This window comes from Vulpes vulpes, chromosome 5 (genome assembly GCF_048418805.1).
Source record: "Vulpes vulpes isolate BD-2025 chromosome 5, VulVul3, whole genome shotgun sequence".
In the NCBI taxonomy this organism is placed as follows: domain Eukaryota; kingdom Metazoa; phylum Chordata; class Mammalia; order Carnivora; family Canidae; genus Vulpes; species Vulpes vulpes.
Genome location: NC_132784.1, coordinates 106,319,137 through 106,331,488, shown reverse-complemented (window position 1 = coordinate 106,331,488; position 12,352 = coordinate 106,319,137). Strand labels below are relative to the sequence as shown.

At 40.9% G+C, this 12,352-nt stretch overlaps 1 protein-coding gene across 4 annotated transcripts in view; it reads right to left on the bottom strand.

The window, feature by feature from the left end:
- Window positions 1–12,352, bottom strand: part of MARK1 (microtubule affinity regulating kinase 1) — a 319,041-nt gene that overhangs the window by 292,075 nt on the left and 14,614 nt on the right. For 2 of the 4 annotated variants that reach the window (XM_072759559.1, XM_072759561.1), the window contains exon 2: window positions 10,455–10,676. The exons of the other annotated variants lie outside the window; for them this stretch is intronic. The gene's annotated coding sequence lies outside the window, so the exon portion shown is untranslated. The remainder of the gene's footprint in view (window positions 1–10,454; window positions 10,677–12,352) is intronic. 4 annotated transcript variants of the gene reach the window in all.

Below are 12,352 nucleotides of genomic sequence, written 5' to 3'. Positions count from 1 at the left end.
CTGCACAGGATATGCTCTAGGCTTGACGCTCAGCCAGAAACATAGGACACTTCCATTTCTTCCATCCTGGGAGTTTAATTCCTCTAATGCAAGATCCTTTGTTTCTTGGATGCTTAGTTCTTGGTTTGCCCTTTCTCTCTCTCTCTCTCTCTCTCTTTCTCTCTCTCTCTCTCTCTCTTTTAAGGTCCACATCATTCAGTAGCTTTCTAAAAGGGAGAAGTAAATTTTGGAGAACTTACATGTCTGAAAATATCTTTTATCTAGTTCTAGTGTCGTATTTGAATGATAGCTTGGATGAGTAGAATTCCAGATTGAATATATAGATGTGTGTGTTTGTGTGTGTGTGTGTGTGTGTGTGTGTGTGTTGCTTTTGAAGTCTTTGCTTCATTGTCATCTAATTTTCAATGATGTGATTCAGAAGTCTGATTCCATTCTTATTCCAGAACTTGTTGGTATGTTCTACTTTTTCTCTCTGGGGGTTTTCAGCATGCTGTCTCACAGTGTTCTAAAAGTTGGCTTGGTTCCTTATTTATTGCGTTGGGTACTTGTGAGCCTTTTAGTCTGGAGGTGAATGTCCTTCAAGCCTAGGAACAGTTCTCATACTTTTCTTTGATCATTTCCTTCTCTCCATTTTCTCTGTTCTCTTTTACTGGAATGACTGTTAATGGCATATTGCATCTCTTGAATTGCTCATTTTATTTTCTCGTTTCTGTTGTCTCTCATGAACCATTGCTTTTACTTAGAAAAAAGATTTTATTTATTTATTCATGAAAGAGAGGCAGAGACATAGGCAGAGGGAGAAGCAGGCTCCCTGTGGGGAGCCCAATGCGGGACTCGATTCCCAGGACCTTGGGATCACACCCTGAGCCAGAGACAGATGCTCAACCACTGAGCCACCCAGGTGCCCTTGTTTTTACTTTTTATTCTTCTTTCTTATGATTAGTGTTTGCATAATACATCTTTTTTCATCACTTAACTTTTAACCTGTGTCTTTCTTCTCAGAGTACATCTCTTGTTGTGGGGAAAGGAGCACCTGGCTATCTCAGTCGGTGGAGTGTGTGACTCTTGATCTCAGGGTCATCAGTTTGAGCTCCACATTTGGCAGAGAGCTTACATTTCTTTTTCAAAGTAAAAGAACAAAAATAAAGTATATCTTTTGTAAACAAATATAGTAGGATATTGCTTTTTATGCAGTCTGACAATTTTTTGCAGATTTGGAATTCTACTTTGACTGGCTGTCCAGAGACTTGAAATATAAGCTTGTAGAAAAATGATTCCCAAATTAGGAATAGAGAGCAGACTGCCAGAGTAGATATGCATAGAGGTGAGTATAATTCCAACACTTTGCTAAGTGAAATAATTTGTTGAACCCAGAAAGCTTCAACAGATCATGAAAAGCAATGTTTAAGATAAAAGGCAACCTACTCAAAGGCTAACATGGGCTGTGGATAGAAGCAGCAGCTGGGGCTCCTTTTCCAACAGCTGCAGAGCCTCGCAAGTTTGTACGTCTTTGATGCAGAAGATTATCAGCATACTCCTCATACTCCCCCATATTCTGCTGCTGTCTTTCTCAGGTGTTGAGAAACCAGCCTAAACATCTCTTCCCCAAGGATCACTTCCCTGACCTAAACTAGGTTCAAATTCCCCTGCAGTAGGATCCCCTAAATACCTGTGCTCCCTCCCCATACAACATGCATCACAAATAAAATAATTTGTCTAATATCTGTGTTCTTTGGTAGATCAGGAAACTTCCCGAGGGCAGGGATCATGTCCAGAGTTTCCAGGACCCAAACCTGATCTTAGCGAGATGCTCAATAAACCACTGTTGACTTGAGTTGTTAATTTTAGTGGTGATGCACACACACGTATGTATATTGGGAGCATGTTGGTATTTGAGGGCTCAGTGTGGAGAAGTGAGATGGCTGGGTGGAAGCTTAAGATGGGGTCCAGCCGCAAGATATTCTTACGGCGTATCTTTTTACTAAAAACCAGGCACTGAGGGAGTCAGATGGAAGAGTAGAAACAGAAGGTTTCAGAGCTGAGCAGTGAGGTACTTGGTCTATGACATTCCTTATGTCACTCTTGTTGAATAGAAGACAGGACAGAAAAGTCAGTGTCACAGAGCAACCTCTGCTTTTTCTGTGGCTGGTACAAAAAGATGGAAACTGAAAGTCTTTGAATCCTGGCCATCATACAGTCTAGCCAGGACCAAATAAGTCATTTTACGTGCTTAGTGCTTCGCTTTCCTCTTGGTGAAAATGAAGAGGCAGAAAGTGTGTTTATGGCAGTGATAGCTGTTATCTTATTTTCCCCAGAGAGTGAAAGTTTATCGTTTATCTTTAGGTGTAAGAGAACCAAACACAAGAACACACTGTCTTGGGATCCCTGGGTGGCGCAGCGGTTTGGCGCCTGCCTTTGGCCCAGGGCGCAATCCTGGAGACCCGGGATCGAATCCCACATCGGGCTCCTGGTGCCTGGAGCCTGCTTCTCCCTCTGCCTGTGTCTCTGCCTCTCTCTCTCTCTCTCTCTCTCTCTCTGTGTGACTATCATAAATAAATAAAAATTTAAGAAAAAAAGAACACACTGTCTTGATTTAAAAAAAAAAAAGGTTCTCAACATGGGGGGAGAGGACTACGCAGCAGTGACATTTGGTTCGAAAAATTTGAACAGTTTTTCAGAATTCTTCAAAAAATTAGATACACATGAAAGAGAGGGAGTTTGCTTGATTTTTCTCTATGTACTCTGTGTGTGTCTGAAAAAGACAAAAATAAAATGGATATGGAAAATGTTCTTAATTGGTGAATTTAGGTGAAGGGTAGATGTGGGTGTTTCTTTTAGTATTCTCTGATTTTTCTCTATGTTTGAAATTTTGCAATTAAAAATATCATCATAATTAATAAAGGCAAAGCTGTGTATTTTTAAAATATTATATTTACTCCATCCAGGGAGCTTGTTAGAAACATTATTTGCCTAACTCCACATTCCTCTCCCCAAATTCTATCCCCCTACTCACCTAGAATACATAAGAATCTCTGCTGGTGTGACATGGCCAAACCCTCCCCCCAGACATCTAGTTAGTCAACTAAGAGCGACTGCTCCAAAGGCAGTGACATTGGAGCCACCTACCAAAGCAGGTTATGTGCCATCATTCTCCTAGAGTTTTACAGGCTTTGAAGTTTTAGATATAATCTTCCTTAGAGGCAAATGGTTGAAGCAGATAAGCCTCTCAAGGTCCTTTGATTATAAATGTGTCTGAATGCTGAGGGGTAAGGCTTTAGAGTCTCTGGAGTAAGTATTACAACTCTCTTTCTTCTCCCTTGTGATTTGACCACTTGGATTTTTGAAGCTGGCACATACCTTTTGTTTTGCTCTGCTTTGTTTGCTTTTCTGCCTCCTGAAAGAGCTATGATCTGATCTGCCCCGCAAAGTTGCTAGTGGCAGCATTCCCAGAAGCTCCCACCTCCAGATGATGTCAGACTTCATGTGACCCAACCACCACACATCCAGAAACATTACATCATTCCAGGATGTGATTCCTTCTAATGCAGAGCTTATTGTTACCGTGCTGCTGTTGCTGCTGTGACCACTAGGAGCAATAAGCCATAACCTCAAGTGGAGTCAGCTGTGTCCAGGTGAGCAGTCAAGGCTAGAGCAACAAGAGACTCACCTGAAGGTCATATTGCCCTCACCAAGACATGGTGACTTCTGGGGCAGACCACACAACACGTAAACATCTATAAGACATTCTACAATTGACAATCAAAAATAAGAGGAAGGTGGCGTTTTCCTGGCCAGATGTGGTAGCATGTGGTTGATGTGGAGTTCTGTTCTGTGGAGTCAGGTATTTTGGTCTGTCAGGGATGGGCAAATTATGTGGGCAAATGTTAGAATGAATCATCACTGTTGACTGTCCAATGGGGACTGATTCTGAGTCTAAAACTCACATTATGGACAGGAACAGTACAAGAGGCCTTTAAGGGGCATTAAAAGACAAGATCTACTTTAAAGATATTTGTCAGCCACAGTCACCTCAAAATAATTAGAGGCAAAGTCTGGGGATAGAGCGAGAATAGTCAATACCCATCTGTCAAGCTAAGTATAACCAGTACAATAGACCTTGAGCTTTTCCCATGTGCCAGGTGCTATGTCAAGCACATAACCAGGTAAGGAGGTCACCCTTTGCCTTACAGTGGTCTTAACCTTATGTCCTAGGGGGTTCCCATCAGAGTCCAATTTATCACTGCTCCCCACCTACTAACACTGAGCGCTACTGGCTCAGCTTCCTGCCATCTGGAGCAATTCAAATACATCTGCATTTGGATCAGCTCGAGTGCTTCCCAGAGGCAAGCTCAGGCCGAGGAAGGATGGTCTCAACACATGGATCCCAGGAACCTGCAAGCATTTGGCCGCCATGTCAGATCTGAGGAAAGCGGGGGACTATTAGTCCCACACCAGTTCACCAGGAACTGCAATCCAAATGTCTCCTTCTGCCATTATTTCCTCTGAGCAACAAGCCTTTGGTTTCTTTGCCATCTCTACAGCCTCGTGTAATTTCTCTCATGTGCTGCCTCATCTTGCATCTCTGCCTCTTATCTGATCTGGAGAACTGAGAAAGCTCTTCCCCAACCCACCCCCAGTTGTACTTTGACTCGGTTTCTAGAAACTAGATCAGAAGTCCAAGAGGGATTTGCCTCCCTACTTCCTCACGAGGCCGTGTTCCCTGGTCTAGCTACCCCAGTGAGCTGAGGCCCCTTGATGGCTGTCTGCTGCCTCAGCTCTGGTCTCCTAGCAACCCTCAGCCTTCACAGTTTGGGACAAGGAGGTGTCACAGGGAGCCAGGGTGGCAGAGGTGAGAATGTGACGAAAGCTCTGGCTCCCAGGCCCTGAAGTAAAACACTGCTGCCTCACAATCATTGATATTACAGAAGGGATTGGCTTTCCCTGGCATATTTAAGAATCAGCCCTAAGGGTAGCAAATCATTTGCCAAGGAGTGCAGGGCTGTGCTTTGGTGCCAGAAGCAGAAACTTCTATTTGAAAGATGCTTAATGATTCCTTACTTAGTCTGCCCTAAGGACCGATGAAAAAACAGTAGGGTCGAACACAATATCCTTTTGGTACAAGGACAGTTAGACTGACTTGTCCTTCATCAAAGATGTACTTCACTTGTTCTTTGGGAATAATGCCATTTTAAAGCTAGACAATATCTTAGGACCATGTCACTCAAGTAGAGTATTTTTTGTAATCTGGTAAAACGAAGCCCAAAAAAGTTAAATGACTCACTTGGGGGCTCTCCCAATAAGGAAAAGTTGGAGTTTGATAGAACGCTATCACCTGAGCAGCTGAAGGAGCAGCCCAGCGCTCCTTCTATGACCTCACGCTCCCTTCCAGAGACAGTGTAGATGTGCTCTGAGCCACACTGGTTCACAACATGGTCAAGGGCATGGGTTGCAAAACAGCTGGATGTTTTCAGGGGTAAGTCTTATGTTATAGACAAAACAGGACTAATTGAACCATGTGACCCATGTGCCTTGCCTCACTAACAACATGTGCTTCCTGGTTGAGCTAACCGGGACAGAAAACAGTGAGGGAGTATTTTAAAAATGTTAAGACTAGACTAATCACTATCCACCCATGAGTCTGGTTTTGAAAGATGGACCTCTGGCTTGATTTTGAGTTTGGAAGTCAGAGGAATGGTGTTATTACCGTACACCAAGTTTGAACTGTCTCTGTGCTAGTCAAAATTCTTCACTGTGACAAAAATGTAACCAAACTACCTTTAAATAACAAAAAAGCAGGAACTAATAGGCTCATGTAGGTAGGGTAACTCAGGGAACCTGTGAAGCTGTAGGAGCCAGGGCTGAAGGACTAAAACTGGGATTTGTTACTCCCTATGGCTTTCGGCTCTGGGTCTATGCTTAACTCTCTTAATCTCCTCTGGTAGCAAGTCTTCTCTATTTGACTAGAGGCATGTCCACGGTCATTCAACTTTGTATTCTTCTGGCACCATGCCCCCTGAGACATGACAGTTATTCCTTTGATTTCAAACTCCTAAAGACATGGGTAGGACCCTAATAGACCCAGCTGGATTTCATATCCTCTCTTGAATCATCACTGCATCTGGGAGGAACACGAAGCTGTGATTAGCCAGACCTGGGTTATTGACCCACAACTCTGAGAGTAGGTGAGGGATGGAAAGGGTAATTATAAGCCTCAGATGTAACAGAAAGCTTGCCCTCTTATGTAACAGAAAGACAATAGCTAGCACCAACCATCCACTACATCTTGTTTTTTCTAACTGCTGGCATTCAACACAGTTGCCATTATGTCATGCTACTCCTCCCTCCAGCCCACAAGCATAGATATGGACCATTAATAAACTTGGATGATGATGCTGGCAGTCCAAGGAATTCCTGGCGAGCTAATCAGCCTTGTCAAAATTGATCTATCTCAGTGGACCCTGCAAGAATCCTCCAAGGACTTGTGGGCAGGAGACAGTGTGCTGCAATGAAGAATGCTAGAAGGGAAAACAAGGGATCTGGGTTTTGTCACTGACCAACTCTGTAATCTTAGGCAAGTCCCTTCTTCTCTCTATTTGCTTATAAAACTGGAAGAGTTGGCCCAGGAGATCACCAAGACCTACCTAGCCCTCATACTCTACAGGTACATTTCCGGTGCCCCAACAGAGCAGGTCACTGCCCCCTCTAGTGGTTAAGTTAAAGTAGGAAAAGAGGTCAAGTGTATTGAAGAAAGGAACAACTTCCTCCACAGTTTGATGGGCACATTCCTTAGGAATAAAGTCAAAATGCAAACTTCTGGGTGCAGGAGGACACCATTGCTTTGTCAGATGAAGCCCTTGAGAAGTGCAAAAAGAGAGCCCTCTCTCCTGCCTGGCAACGTTGTAGCCACTCCACCATCCATTCATTCACCATGACACTATGTGTCCAACCAGTAGGTGTTGGGAAAAGGAAACTGATCATAGAGAGAAGAGGGAGGGGGAAAAACTGGGTTATAAGTAATAGCTTATTAAACTCAGTAAGAGTAAATATCTCTGTAGACAGAGAATGAGAGGGAGAGAGGTTAGCCTCACAAATGCTATTGATCAAAACTCATTTATTCCAGAAATGTTAATTGACCATCCACTGTGTTCTAGGCATTAATTGTGATTTATAGCACTGAAGATAAGAGGAGTCACAATTTCAGCCCTCCTGGAGTTTATATTCTAATATATAACACAAACACTATATAAATATTGATATAATAAGTTCCAGAAAGTAGAAACCTAGTGTGTTCTCTGTGCTCATAGCAGAGGATAGAGCATAGTCCTTGACTTTGGTATCAGAGGTCTTCCTGAGGAAGTGATCTTTAAGCTTACTTTTGGGAGTACTACCCCTGTGATTTATAATAAGAAATACATACATTGGTTTCTTCCCCCAGTTCCTGACACAAGATTCCCGAAACTCTTGTAACATCCTGGGCAATAAGGGCATCTTTTTTTTCAAATAAACGACTCTGGCTGGGCTCCTAGATGGCTCTTGGATGAGGACTGGTCACTGGAAAGACCAAGTTATGATTGAAGGTTGGCATTTTCAGCCCTACCCCACACTCTGTTGAGATGGAAGAGGGGCTGAAAATAGAGTTAATAATCTATCACGCCTATGTGAGGATGCCTCCATAAAATCCCAATAGTATGGGGCTCAGAGAGCCATGTCTATTTTACCACAATTATTTTTTTAAAAAAATACTACTACTACTCTACTATTTATACAGCAGTGGCCAAAATTCTCAACTACCTTGGTGTGTATCTTGCCCAGAGTGTGAGAATATTTAGTAAGAAAAGATAAGTCAGAAAAATTATGGCACACAACCCACAACATAGAAGTCCTTGCTCTTGGGTGAGAAAAGGAAGGGGCTCTTTTTCCATTAACCTAAGCAATTTATCTACTTCTGTATATGTCTATTCCTATTTCCTATAACTTCAGGAATTCTATTTCATTCTCTCTATCTAGGATCATAAGCCTGAGCTAGGATATAGAGAATAATATTTTCAACATAATTAATCATAGTATTCGGTGAAGAGTTAAATCCAGCTTTTGTCTTTATTAAAACAAAACAAAAAAACAATTAGCAGGGTTTTCCTGGGTGGTTCAGTTGGTTGAGCATCTGACACTTGGTTTCAGCTCAGGTCACCATCTCATGAATCATGAGATGGGAGCCCCTCGATGGCCTCCATGCTCAGTGAGGTCTGCTTGAGATTCTCTCTCTCTCTGCCCCTCCCTCCACTTGCGCTCTCTCTCTCTCTCTCTCTCTCTGTCTAAGGTAAATGAATGAATTTGTAAAAATTTTTTAAAGATAAAAAGATTATATTAGCCAATGAGTTGGCCCAACCCATAATTCTCAGAAACATTTAACACAGAGAATAAAAGCAAATGTAATTCACTAGTACCACTTGAAAGTGCCTGGTAGTAACTGTAATTTGCATCATGCCCTACAGTCTACAAAAAGCTGTAACCTACTGCACATTATTTTATTTGACCCTCATAATAACCCTACAAGGGAGTTAAACAAGTATCACTGTTCCTATGTTGAAGGTGAAAATGAAGTCTCACTTAGGATAAATTACATATCCAGGGTTAAATAAAGAATAAAAGGAAGGGCAAAGACTCAAACCCAGAAGGCAAAAATCCATTTTCTTCAACTGTGTTATGAGGTGTCCCTTAGCACTTAGAGCAAACTGCTTAATACAAAAAGCAGGCCAAGGACTCTATTCCTTTTAAATATATGCACTGATTTCATTCGCATTCAGATTTTCATGCTTTGCACTTTCACTATATTTTTTTTTTCAAAATGGGAAAAAAAAACACCTCGAAGCTTTATTCTGAATAAAAGTCAAATTTGAATCGTAAAAAAAAGAAAGACTAAGAGAGTTCTGTTTCCTGCTGGAAGGAGGACTAAAAGTATCTAACAATCTTTCAGCTTTCCATCTCAAAATGCTGAGTAAAATATAACAAATCCTCTGTTAAGTCATAGTTGAGGGGGCATGAAAACAAAAGGAAAATTGCTCAGGCTGGGAATGAAAGGGAAGCTGACCACAGAGAAAGGAGCTTGCTGGCTCTGCGGGGACAGCAGGCAGTGTCAATCAGCCCCGGTTAATCAGGGGGACTTCAGTGTCCACCTGGGAAATGATGATTATGCCTTGGGCTTGTTCAGTAGGGCGCTTGGCTCAGAGATTGTCCTAAGATCTTAGGACATGAAGGAAACTAAGATTTTATTATCTATCTGTCTATCTATCTATCTATCTATCTATCTATCTATCTATCTATCTATCTATCTTAAAGGTTTTATTTATTTGAGGGAGAGAGTGTGCAAGAGCCAAAGGAGAGGAGAGGAAGGGCAGAGGGAGAGGGAGAAGCAGGCTCCCCTCTGAGCAGGGAGCCCAACACGGAGCTGGATCCCAGGATCCTGACCTAAGCCAAAGGCAGACACTTAACCAACTGAGCCACCCAGGCACTCCCTCCCCCTTTTAAAAGATTTTATTTATTTATTTGAGAAAGAGAGAGAGAGAGTCTAAAACTAAGATTTTAAAAGGAGTGCCCTCTTAGCAAGGGAGTAGTTTAAAAACAAATGCACCTTCCAGCATAGAGATTTAGCAAGAGAGCTTATCTGAGTAGACCTGGCTCTATGTGGAAGAAATCCTCCCCCCAAATTTACCACCACCCCGGGATCAAAGGTTGGGAACTACTATTTATTGTGACCTACTGTGTGCCAGACACAGTGCTAGGACCTTTTTTCTTAAACCCTGTCATGTAAGCAGTTTGAACAACACTCAGTGGGCCCTCAGAGACACTCAGAAGCAAGGCAGTGCAGTGACACAATTATCGAGGGTGGAAGAATGACACAAATTCATTTGTCTTCAGCCTTCCTTTCAATGCACAGAGTGGTAACATCTGGGAAATTACTGAATGCTAGAAATGTCAAACGGTAGGGGGTAGAACCACCTAAAGCTGAGGACCGTCTATATTTACTCCAAGCTTCACATTTTCTGAGGGCCCTCCAAGGAAGCTAACTGCCATGTACTCTTTTGTTTCCTTGGATAAATGCAGTACCATTCCTGGAAAGTTTACCGACTAGTTAAGAAATACTGTAATTGGAGGTGGCTGATTCTGGAGCCCAACCCAGGTAACTCTAGTAGCATTTCTACATACAGCATGTCCTTTGACAAATGGGATGGTATCTTAAAATACAGGATGCCCTGGGGTGGGAAATTCTAAAGAATAGCAAGAATTTTCTGCTTTTTCTCCATCATCATCAACATTATCATCATATATTCACATTTTATATGTATATACATAAAATATATGTATATATAATACTATACTATATTATATATATAATACTATACTATAGAGATTATATCACTCCTCCCCACTGTCCTAATATCAGTTTATCGAGTTACCTAACATTGAGCCATAGACATATACATCTCTTCAAGAGAAGCAGCTCAGGGACACCTGGATGGCTCAGCGGTTGAGTGCCAGCCTTCGGCCCGGGTGTGATCCTGGAGTCCTGGGATCGAGTCCTGCATCAGGCTCCCTGCATGGAGCCTGCTTCTCTCTCTGCCTGTGTGTCTCTGCCTCCTTCTCTCTGTCTCTCACGAATAAATAAATTTTCAAAAAATCTAAAAAAAAAAAAAAAAGGAGAAACACCTCAGAACATTTGATAAAGTAAGTGTTGCTTTTTAGATTTTTGATTATTTACAATTACAGAATTGTTAGTAGTTGTGTTAAGGAATGAGTGGAGTTTTTTTATGTGTAACTACTATGATTTAGGATTATGCAAGCTTTAAGAACCATTTATATGAAAATAGAATAAACCTGTGCTTAGGTGTTTGCTTTATAAAAATAATCTCAGAAGGACTTATTTCAAATAATGAGATCCTTTAAATGCAATCTTTATAGTGGCTCTGTCCCAGAAAGTCTATCTATAAGACCAGATAAAGTATTCACTGTATATATGTGTACATACATATATACTATATATACATATATATCCATACACACATATGATGAAGTCCTTGTATCCAGAATATAAAGAACTCTTCACAACTCAATAAGAAAGTAACCCAATTGGAAAATGTGCAAAAGCCTTAAGCAAACACTTCACAAAGGAAGATGCATGGATGGCTTATCAGCCCATAAAAATACACTCAACTTCATTAGTTATCAGGAAAAAAGCAAATTAAAATCATGACGAGAGATCTCTACAGAATCATGAAAACAGCTAAAATTAAAATGACTGACAATATCAAGTGTTCATGATAATGTGTAACAACTGGAACTCTCAGGTGTTGTTGGTAAGAGTGTAAAATGGTATAACTATCTGTCTCTAAATGTAATAAAACAACTATCTTCTGATATGGCAATGCCAGTTTTAGGTGTTTACCTAAAAGATATAAAAAATATATGTCTACACAAAGGCTTGCACATGAATGTTCAAAAAAAAGTTTTGTTTGTGATAGACCCAAACTGAAAACAACCTCAAGTCCATTAACAGGTGAGTGAATAAACAGATTGGATATAACCAGACAAATGGATATAAAACTGAACAAATTTCTAATATATACAACAATATTGATAAATCTCACAGAGATTTAATTGAGTGAAAGAGGTCAGACACAAAAGAGTGTATACTTTTTTATTCCATTTATAGGAAGTTCTAGAACAGCCAAAACTACCTTATTACTATAGAAGTCGGTGCTTTTCTGGGCCAGGGCTTGGATTAGTACAGGCCAGGATTGACAGCAAAGCAGCAAAATGAAACTCTCTAAGATGATGGAAATGTTCTCTCTATATATATATTATACATTTTTAAGTAATCTCTATGCCCAATATGGGGCTCAAACTCACGACTGTGAGATCAAAACTCACAAGCTCCATGGACTGAGCCAGCCAGGCACCCTGGAAACATTCTATATCTCGACTGGGCCAAGGCAACATGGATGTACATATTTGTTAAAACTCATCAAACTGTACAATTAAAATCTATGTAATATACATTTCAATAAAGTTGATTTTACAGGAATAATCATTATAGATTACTAGCCACTTTCTGTTATAGTAAAGGACTTTTGATACTTTCTTATGTTATAATTCCTAACTTCCTTCCAGAAAACATATTACTGTAAAATCAGTGGTTCTCAACAAGGGATGATTTTGTTTCCTAGGGGTCATTTGGCAATGTTTGGAGATATATTTAGTCATCACAATGGGGGAAAGGAACAGGAACAGTTCCTGGCATGTAGCATACAAAAGTCAGGATATTTCTTCTTAACTATAGGGAAAAACTGAGAGTTGC